Here is a 10,000-nt window from a genome sequence, read left to right on the forward strand (position 1 = left end):
CATGTAGCTACAGGACTACAAACATGGAAGATAGCGTGTAGCATGTAGCTACAGGGATACAAACATGGAAGATAGCGTGTAGCATGTAGCTACAGGACTACAATCATGGAGGATAACGTGTTTTAAATCCGAGATTATTGATTCAACTTCAACATATTTTCCTAACAACACGAATATAAAACATGTTTGGTCATTAACAGAATATTTGCTAGTGAATAATGAAAGCTAGCTACACACACACACACACACACACACACACACACACACACACACACACACACACACACACAGACACAAGAATTGGTGTGTTCTCCTTTAAGAGTCTCAGATTATAAATAGAGAGTGACCTTCACACAGGACATGGCTGACAGAGGACGAGCGAGCATCACTGTGTGTGTGTGTGTGTGTGTGTGTGTGTGTGTGTGTGTGTGTGTGTGTGTGTGTGTGTGTGTGTGTGTGTGTGTGTGTGTGTGTGTGTGTGTGTGTTCTACCAAAGTGGTCTGAAGGTTTACAGGTTTTACATAACTCGCTCTGATGATGTCATAACTCCCATCATGCACCAGGGCGCTGGCTGTTTGGCCTTCATGACACACACCACACACACACACACACACACAATAAACGATGAGTGTGTGTTAATCTGGATTAAACAGACGGATGAGTTTGATTGGACGATAATCCTCACACACACACAAACACACACACTGTCTTAAAGGGACAGTACAGGGTTTTTGTCCATGAGACTAAAGGTCCAACAACCCAAAACATCACAGGCTGAACAAAACCTGGTCCCTCCAGACCCCTCCAGGTCCCTCCAGGGCCCCCTCCAGACCCCTCCAGGGTCCCTCCAGGGCCCCTCCAGGCCCCTCCAGGTCCTTCCAGGTTAATCTGTTACTCAGGAGCCACTTGATGACATTAGGTTTGTCTGAGGAACCTTTAACAGGTTCAGTCTTCAGGTCTGGATTATGGAGGACAGTCTGAGGGGATCAGGACTGACCAGGACCTTCCAGGGCCCTTGAACACCTGGAGGAACCTGGGCATGGATTGGATCATCAGTAGACCAAGGTCCTGGAATGAATCCAGAGTTTCCAGGAGGTTTCAAGGACCTGCTGGAGGTCCAGGAGGTTTCAAGGACCTGGAGGAGGTCCAGGAGGTTTCAAGGACCTGCTGGAGGTCTAAGAGGACGTCTTATCGCCATGGTAACAGCTGATAGAGTGATTATGTTTCAAAGATGATCAATAATAATGAATCAACAGAGTTCAAAGAGAAGAGCTGAAAGAACAGATCAAAGCCCCCTCCCCCTCCCCTCTTCATTGAAACTAGATGTAGGTCATCAGCAGGGGGCGGGCTTAGCACAAGAGGATTTATAAAGAGGACATTGAGAGGAGGAGGAGGGGATGTTCTGCTGGATGTGATAACCCCCTCCCCCCCCCTCCCCCCTCCCCCCCCCCAGGTCTCATCCTGCTCTTCTACCTGGTCTTCTACCTGTTCCTGGCCGGGATGTTCACCCTCACCATGTGGGTCATGCTGCTCACGCTGGACGACTACAAGCCCACCTGGCAGGACCGCCTGGCCACACCTGGTGAGACCTGGGGGGGGTGGAGGCAGGTGGGGTTGGGTGGAGGCAGGTGGTGTTGGGTGGAGACAGGGTGGTGTTGGGTGGAGGCAGGGTGGTGTTGGGTGGAGACAGGGTGGTGTTGGGTGGAGGCAGGGTGGAGACAGGGTGGTGTTGGGTGGAGGACAGGGTGGTGTTGGGTGGAGGCAGGGTGGTGTTGGGTGGAGACAGGGTGGTGTTGGGTGGAGGCAGGGTGGTGTGGGTGGGAGACAGGGTGGTGTTGGGTGGAGACAGGGTGGTGTTGGGTGGAGGCAGGGTGGTGTTGGTGGGAGACAGGGTGGTGTTGGGTGGAGGCAGGGTGGTGTTGGGTGGAGACAGGGTGGTGTTGGGTGGAGACAGGTGGAGACAGGGTGGTGTTGGGTGGAGGCAGGGTGGTGGCAGGTGGAGACAGGGTGGTGTTGGGTGGAGGCAGGTGGTGTTGGGTGGAGACAGGGTGGTGTTGGGTGGAGGCAGGGTGGTGTTGGGTGGAGACAGGGTGGTGTTGGGTGGAGGCAGGGTGGTGTTGGGTGGAGACAGGTGGTGTTGGGTGGAGGCAGGGTGGGAGACAGGGTGGTGTTGGGTGGAGACAGGGTGGTGTTGGGTGGAGGCAGGGTGGTGTTGGGTGGAGGCAGGGTGGTGTTGGGTGGAGGCAGGGTGGTGTTGGGTGGAGGCAGGGTGGTGTTGGGTGGAGGCAGGGTGGTGTTGGAGGGTTGGGTGGTGTTGGGGTGGGAGGCAGGGTGGTGTTTGGGTGGAGGCAGGTGGTGTTGGGTGGAGACAGGTTGGGAAGACAGGGGGTGTGGTGTTGGGTGGAGGCAGGGTGGTCGTTGGCTGACCGAGGGCCGTCCTGTTCCAGGGATGATGATCCGTCCAAAGGGGGACCAGCTGGACATCACCTTCTCCTCCGTCTCCAGGGACAAGACACCTGGGGCGGCTTCGTGGACAACCTCAACTCCTTCCTGGCCCGTAAGACGCCCTGACCAATGATTGATGATGTCATCGATCACCTGTCTGTCTCACCTGTCTGTCCTCACCTGTCTGTCTGCAGCGTACAACGACAGCGACCAGGCCCAGTCCAACGACAACTGTCCCCCTGACCAGTACTTCGTCCAGGAGGACAGTGGAGAGGTCTCACCTGTCTCTCTCTCTCACCTGACTGTCTCCCACCTGTCTCTCTCTCACCTGTCTCTCTCTCACCTGTCTCTCTCTCACCTGACTGTCTCACCTGTCTCTCTCTCACCTGTCTCTCTCTCACCTGTCTCTCTCTCACCTGTCTCTCTCTCACCTGACTGTCTCACCTGTCTCTCCCTCCCACCTGTCTCTCTCCTCACCTGTCTCTCTCTCACCTGACTGTCTCCCACCTGTCTCTCTCCTCTCACTCTGTCTCTCTCTCACCTGACTGTCTCTCACCTGTCTCTCTCTCACCTGTCTCTCTCTCACCTGTCTCTCTCACCCGTCCCCCTCTCACCTGTCCTCCACTGTCTCTCACCTGTCTCTCTCTCACCTGTCTCTCTCACCCGTCCCCCTCTCACCTGTCCTCCACCTGTCTCTCACCTGTCTCTCACCTGTCCCCCCCGTCCCCGTCCCCCTCTCACCTGTCTCTCACCCGTCCCCCTCTCACCTGTCTCTCACCTGTCTCTCACCTGTCCCCCCGTCCCCGTCCCCCTCTCACCTGTCTCTCACCTGTCCCCCTCTCACCTGTCTCTCACCTGTCCCCCTCTCACCTGTCTCTCACCTGTCCCCCCCGTCCCCGTCCCCCTCTCACCTGTCTCTCACCCGTCCCCCTCTCACCTGTCTCTCACCTGTCTCTCACCTGTCCCCCCGTCCCGTCCCCCCTCTCACCTGTCTCTCACCTGTCTCTCACCTGTCCACCTGTCCCCCCGTCCCTCCCCCTCTCACCTGTCTCTCACACTGCCTCCCCCCCCGTCCCCCTCTCACCTGTCTCTCACCTGTCCCCCCGTCCCCCTCTCACCTGTCTCTCACCCGTCCCCCTCTCACCTGTCTCTCACCTGTCTCTCACCTGTCCCCCCGTCCCGTCCCCCTCTCACCTGTCTCTCACCCGTCCCCCCCTGTCCCCCCCTGTCCCCGTCCCCAGGTGAGGAACAACCCCAAGCGTTCCTGTCAGTTCAACCGCACCATGTTGGAGGAATGTTCCGGCGTTTCTGATCGTTACTATGGTTACAACCGAGGTCAACCCTGCGTCCTGCTGAAGCTCAACCGGGTGAGAGAGAGAGAGAGAGAGAGAGAGAGAGAGAGAGAGAGAGAGAGAGAGAGAGAGAGAGAGAGAGAGAGAGAGAGAGAGAGAGAGAGAGAGAGAGAGAGAGAGAGAGAGAGAGAGAGAGAGAGAGAGGAGAGAGAGAGAGAGAGAGAGAGAGAGAGAGAGAGAGAGAGAGAGAGAGAGAGAGAGAGAGAGAGAGAGAGAGAGAGAGAGAGAGAGAGGAGAGAGAGAGAGAGAGACTCACCCTCCTCTGTGTCTCCAGGTCATCGGTTTGTTACCAGGTAAAGACGGTCAGTCGCCTTATATCACCTGTGGAGCCAAGGTGAGACCTGTCTGTCTGTCTGTACCTGTCTGTCTGTCTGTCTGTCTGTCTGTCTGTCTGTACCTGTCTGTCTGTCTGTCTGTCTGTCTGTACCTGTCTGTCTGTCTGTACCTGTCTGTCTGTCTGTCTGTACCTGTCTGTCTGTCTGTCTGTACCTGTCTCTGTCTGTCTGTCTGTCTGTCTGTACCTGTCTGTCTGTCTGTACCTGTCTGTCTGTCTGTACCTGTCTGTACCTGTCTGTCTGTCTGTGTCTGTCTGTCTGTGTCTGTCTGTCTGTCTTGTACCTGTCTGTCTGTCTGCACCTGTCTGTCTGTCTGTACCTGTCTGTCTGGACCTGTCTGTCTGTCTGTCTGTCTGTCTGTCTGTCTGTCTGTCTGCACCTGTCTGTGTCTGTCTGCACCTGTCTGTCTGTCTTCATGTGTCCCCTGTCTGTCCTCAGAGTTACAAAGTGGGGAAGGACGAGTGGGTAAGAGTCTGGGACTGTAGTACCCAGGTCCAGGTCCAGGTCCTGGTCCTGGTCCTGGTCATGTCGACCCGGGGTGGGGAGTCCTGGTCCTGGAAGACAGCTGTCCTCCAGGACTAGGGTCCCCCCCCCCAGTCTAGACCCTCAGTAGGGTCCAGTACAGACCCACTAGACCCCCAGTAGGGTCCAGTAGGGACCCGAGTAGGGTCCAGTACAGACCCAGTAGACCCCCAGTAGGGTCCAGTAGGGTCCAGTACAGACCCACTAGACCCCCAGTAGGGTCCAGTAGGGACCCAGTAGGGTCCAGTAGGGTCCAGTACAGACCCAGTAGACCCCCAGTAGGGTCCAGTGGACTCTGTAGACCAGGTCCAGATGTGTGTAGTTCCCATGTCGGCCACCAGGTGGTGTCCATTGTCTCTGAGCTCTGTTGTCATGGAAACGGGCTGAGGTGTATGCTAATGCTAATGCTAATGTGTGTTCAGAGGGAGGACGGGGACCAGATGGGGCCTCTGGTGTACTTCCCCCCCAACGGAACCTTCAACCTCATGTACTACCGTACTACGGCCGCAGGGCGCAGGTAACTGAGTACCCTACCCTGGTAACTGAGTACCCTACCCTGGTAACTGAGTACCCTACCCTGGTAACTGAGTACCCTACCCTGGTAACTGAGTACCCTACCCTGGTAACTGAGTACCCTACCCTGGTGACTGAGTACCCTACCCTGGTAACTGAGTACTCTACCCTGGTAACTGAGTACCCTACCCTGGTGACTGAGTACTCTACCCTGGTAACTGAGTACTCTACTCTGGTAACTGAGTACTCTACTCTGGTAACTGAGTACTCTACTCTGGTAACTGAGTACCCTACCCTGGTAACTGAGTACCCTACCCTGGTGACTGAGTACCCTACCCTGGTAACTGAGTACCCTACCCTGGTAACTGAGTACTCTACCCTGGTAACTGAGTACTCTTCCCTGGTAACTGAGTACTCTACCCTGGTAACTGAGTACTCTACCCTGGTAACTGAGTACCCTACCCTGGTAACTGAGTACTCTACCCTGGTGACTGAGTACCCTACCCTGGTGACTGAGTACCCTACCCTGGTAACTGAGTACTCTACCCTGGTAACTGAGTACTCTACCCTGGTGACTGAGTACTCTACCCAGGTAACTGAGTACTCTACCCTGGTAACTGAGTACTCTACCCTGGTAACTGAGTACCCTACCCTGGTAACTGAGTACTCTACCCAGGTAACTGAGTACCCTACCCTGGTAACTGAGTACTCTACCCTGGTAACTGAGTACCCTACCCTGGTAACTGAGTACTCTACCCTGGTAACTGAGTACCCTACCCTGGTAACTGAGTACCCTACCCTGGTAACTGAGTACTCTACCCAGGTAACTGAGTACCCTACCCTGGTAACTGAGTACTCTACCCAGGTAACTGAGTACCCTACCCTGGTGACTGAGTACCCTACCCTGGTGACTGAGTACTCTACCCAGGTAACTGAGTACTCTACCCTGGTAACTGAGTACCCTACCCAGGTAACTGAGTACCCTACCCAGGTAACTGAGTACCCTACCCAGGTAACTGAGTACCCTACCCTGGTAACTGAGTACTCTACCCTGGTAACTGAGTACCCTACCCAGGTAACTGAGTACCCTACCCTGGTAACTGAGTACCCTACCCAGGTAACTGAGTACTCTACCCTGGTAACTGAGTACCCTACCCAGGTAACTGAGTACTCTACCCTGGTGACTGAGTACCCTACCCTGGTAACTGAGTACCCTACCCTGGTAACTGAGTACCCTACCCTGGTAACTGAGTACCCTACCCTGGTGACTGAGTACCCTACCCTGGTGACTGAGTACTCTACCCTGGTAACTGAGTACCCTACCCAGGTAACTGAGTACCCTACCCTGGTAACTGAGTACCCTACCCAGGTGACTGAGTACCCTACCCTGGTGACTGAGTACCCTACCCTGGTGACTGAGTACCCTACCCTGGTAACTGAGTACTCTACCCTGGTAACTGAGTACCCTACCCTGGTAACTGAGTACTCTACCCTGGTAACTGAGTACCCTACCCAGGTAACTGAGTACTCTACCCTGGTAACTGAGTACCCTACCCAGGTAACTGAGTACTCTACCCTGGTAACTGAGTACCCTACCCTGGTGACTGAGTACCCTACCCTGGTAACTGAGTACTCTACCCTGGTAACTGAGTACCCTACCCAGGTAACTGAGTACCCTACCCTGGTAACTGAGTACCCTACCCAGGTAACTGAGTACTCTACCCTGGTAACTGAGTACTCTACCCTGGTAACTGAGTACCCTACCCAGGTAACTGAGTACCCTACCCTGGTAACTGAGTACCCTACCCAGGTAACTGAGTACTCTACCCTGGTAACTGAGTACCCTACCCAGGTAACTGAGTACTCTACCCTGGTAACTGAGTACTCTACCCTGGTAACTGAGTACCCTACCCAGGTAACTGAGTACTCTACCCAGGTAACTGAGTACTCTACCCAGGTAACTGAGTACCCTACCCTGGTAACTGAGTACTCTACCCTGGTAACTGAGTACCCTACCCTGGTAACTGAGTACTCTACCCTGGTAACTGAGTACTCTACCCTGGTAACTGAGTACCCTACCCTGGTAACTGAGTACCCTACCCAGGTAACTGAGTACTCTACCCTGGTAACTGAGTACTCTACCCAGGTCACTGAGTACTCTAATCACTACCCTGGTAGGGTGTCAGGTGTTACAGACCAGGTGTCACTACAGACCAGGTGTTACAGACCAGGTGCTACAGACCAGGTGTTACAGACCAGGTGTCACAGACCAGGTGTTACAGACCAGGTGCTACAGACCAGGTGTTACAGACCAGGTGTCACAGACCAGGTGTTACAGACCAGGTGTCACTACAGACCAGGTGTTACAGACCAGGTGTTACAGACCAGGTGTCACAGACCAGGTGTTACAGACCAGGTGTTACAGACCAGGTGTTACAGACCAGGTGTCACTACAGACCAGGTGTCACAGACCAGGTGTCACTACAGACCAGGTGTCACTACAGACCAGGTGCTACAGACCAGGTGTCACTACAGACCAGGTGCTACAGGCCAGGTGAGTCAGGCCCCGCCCCCTGCAGCCCTCCACCAATTCCCTCCCCCCTCCCCCCCCCCAGGTGAACGACACTCACCCCCCCCTCCCCTCCAGGTGAACGACACTCACCCCCCCCTCCCCCTCCAGGTGAACGACACTCACCCCCCCCCTCCCCCCCCAGGTGAACTACACGCAGCCTCTGGTGGCCGTGAAGTTCCTGAACGCCTCACTGAACACCGACATCAACGTGGAGTGTCGGGTGACGTCCAACACGCTGGAGGACGGCGGCGAGCGGGACAAGTTCGCTGGACGGGTGTCCTTCAAGCTGCGCATCAACGACGACTAGACACACACACACACACACACACACACACACACACACACACACAGGAAAGCTGCACTCATCCAGATGTTTCAAACTGTCCTGATGTGTTTTTTTATTGTTTGTTGTGTCACAAGTTTTCCAGTCGTGGTGCGTTCAGGGACCGTCCCGTGGTGCGTTCAGGGACCGTCAGTGGTGCGTTCACTGACCGTCCCGTGGTGCGTTCAGGGACCGTCCCGTGGTGCGTTCACTGACCCTCCCATGGTGCGTTCACTGACCCTGTAGTTTCCCCTCATGTGATCGTCGGTGCGGCTGTAACTGGACCCAGGCGACCAATCAGCTCGCCCTCAGGTTGTGATGTCACCGCCCCGGAGGACACGTCTCCTCGTCCTCTGGTCGATCGGCTGGTGGACGTATTGATCCATCAGTCCTTCATTATTGATCTATTTATTTATTTATTTATTTATTTATTATTGTTTGTTGACCTTCGTCATTGTGACTGTTTTTGTTTACGTTGAAATCGTCGCCATTCGAAAGCTCCGCCCCCAGCCGGAGCTGGCCCCGCCCCCCCAGCTGACAGCCAATAAGCAGGAGCTTTGGTAGCCATGGCAACTGTTTGTGTCATATCCTGTTTGGTTCAGTCGCTGCAGCCGATTGGCTGATGGGGTCGTTAGACTAGTTAGTGGTTTGTTTGTGTTTACTATTGATTTGTTTACATGTTTGTTTTGTTTGCTCTCGTCTCCACGTGACGACACACACAGTCACCTGTCAATCACTGTCACGCCAGTAGAAAGGCCCCGCCCCCACCTGCCCTCCACCAATCGTCTTCCTTGAAGCGTGGCCAGCCAATCAGGCGGTCCCGCGGTGTGATGTCATGTGACCCGTTTGTGATTGGTCCAAACTCTCCCGCCTGAAAAACGTCCCGCAAATTAAGAAGAAATAAAGTTTTAAAATCCAAACACTGTTTTAGACCGAGTTTTTCTGCCCAGTGCTTTGATTTCCCACCGTCCCTGAAGGCAACACCAACGAGCCACAGGTGAGGAGGAGGACGAGGAGCTGCTGGAGGAGGAGGAGGAGGAGGTGCTGGAGATGGAGGAGGAGGAGGAGCTGCTGTAGCAGGAGGAGGAGGAGGTGCAGTCTATTTGTCCATGTCCATATGTCCCAGTGTCTCTATGCCCATGTGTCCCAGTGCATATATGTCCACATGTCCTAGTGTCTCTATGTCCACGTGTCCCAGTGTAACCCTGTCCTCATGGGTCCAGTACCAGTGGTTCCTTCATGTCCTCTGATCACTGCTGTCCCCTGGTGGACAGACCAGGTCCCTGCTGCCCCAACCAGGTCCCTGCTGCCCCCTGGTGGACAGACCAGGTCCCTGCTGCTCCCTGGTGGACAGACCAGGTCCCTGCTGCCCCCTGGTGGACAGACCAGGTCCCTGCTGCCCCCTGGTGGACAGACCAGGTCCCTGCTGCCCCCTGCTGGACAGACCAGGTCCCTGCTGCCCCCTGGTGGACAGACCAGGTCCCTGCAGGTTAAATCTCTTTCTGTTGCAATACTGGAGCTTCATCACGTTCTGAACACCAGAGTCTGGTTCTATAGGTTCCTCTCTGGTTCTGCAGGTTCCTCCTCTGGTTCTATAGGTTCCTCTCTGGTTCTGCAGGATCCTCCTCCTCTGGTTCTGCAGGTTCCTCCTCTGGTTCTATAGGTTCCTCCTCCTCTGGTTCTGCAGGTTCCTCCTCTGGTTCTATAGGTTCCTCTCTGGTTCTGCAGGATCCTCCTCCTCTGGTTCTGCAGGTTCCTCCTCTGGTTCTATAGGTTCCTCCTCCTCTGGTTCTGCAGGTTCCTCCTCTGGTTCTATAGGTTCCTCTCTGGTTCTGCAGGATCCTCCTCCTCTGGTTCTGCAGGTTCCTCCTCTGGTTCTGCAGGTTCCTCCTCTGGTTCTATAGGTTCCTCTCTGGTTCTGCAGGATCCTCCTCTGGTT

At 54.9% G+C, this 10,000-nt stretch overlaps 1 pseudogene across 1 annotated transcript; it reads left to right on the plus strand.

Moving 5' to 3' along the window:
• The first annotated feature begins 1,190 nt into the window (after nucleotides 1-1,190).
• LOC308148414 (sodium/potassium-transporting ATPase subunit beta-2-like) lies at nucleotides 1,191-8,170 on the plus strand (annotated as a pseudogene). Its single transcript, XR_013937234.1, has 8 exons — nucleotides 1,191-1,199; nucleotides 1,454-1,582; nucleotides 2,448-2,557; nucleotides 2,640-2,719; nucleotides 3,687-3,812; nucleotides 4,072-4,131; nucleotides 5,077-5,171; nucleotides 7,882-8,170. The product of XR_013937234.1 is annotated as a sodium/potassium-transporting ATPase subunit beta-2-like (transcript).
• Nucleotides 8,171-10,000: the final 1,830 nt, after the last annotated feature.

Source organism: Blennius ocellaris (genome assembly GCF_963422515.1).
Source record: "Blennius ocellaris genome assembly, contig: SCAFFOLD_145, whole genome shotgun sequence".
NCBI lineage: Eukaryota > Metazoa > Chordata > Actinopteri > Blenniiformes > Blenniidae > Blennius > Blennius ocellaris.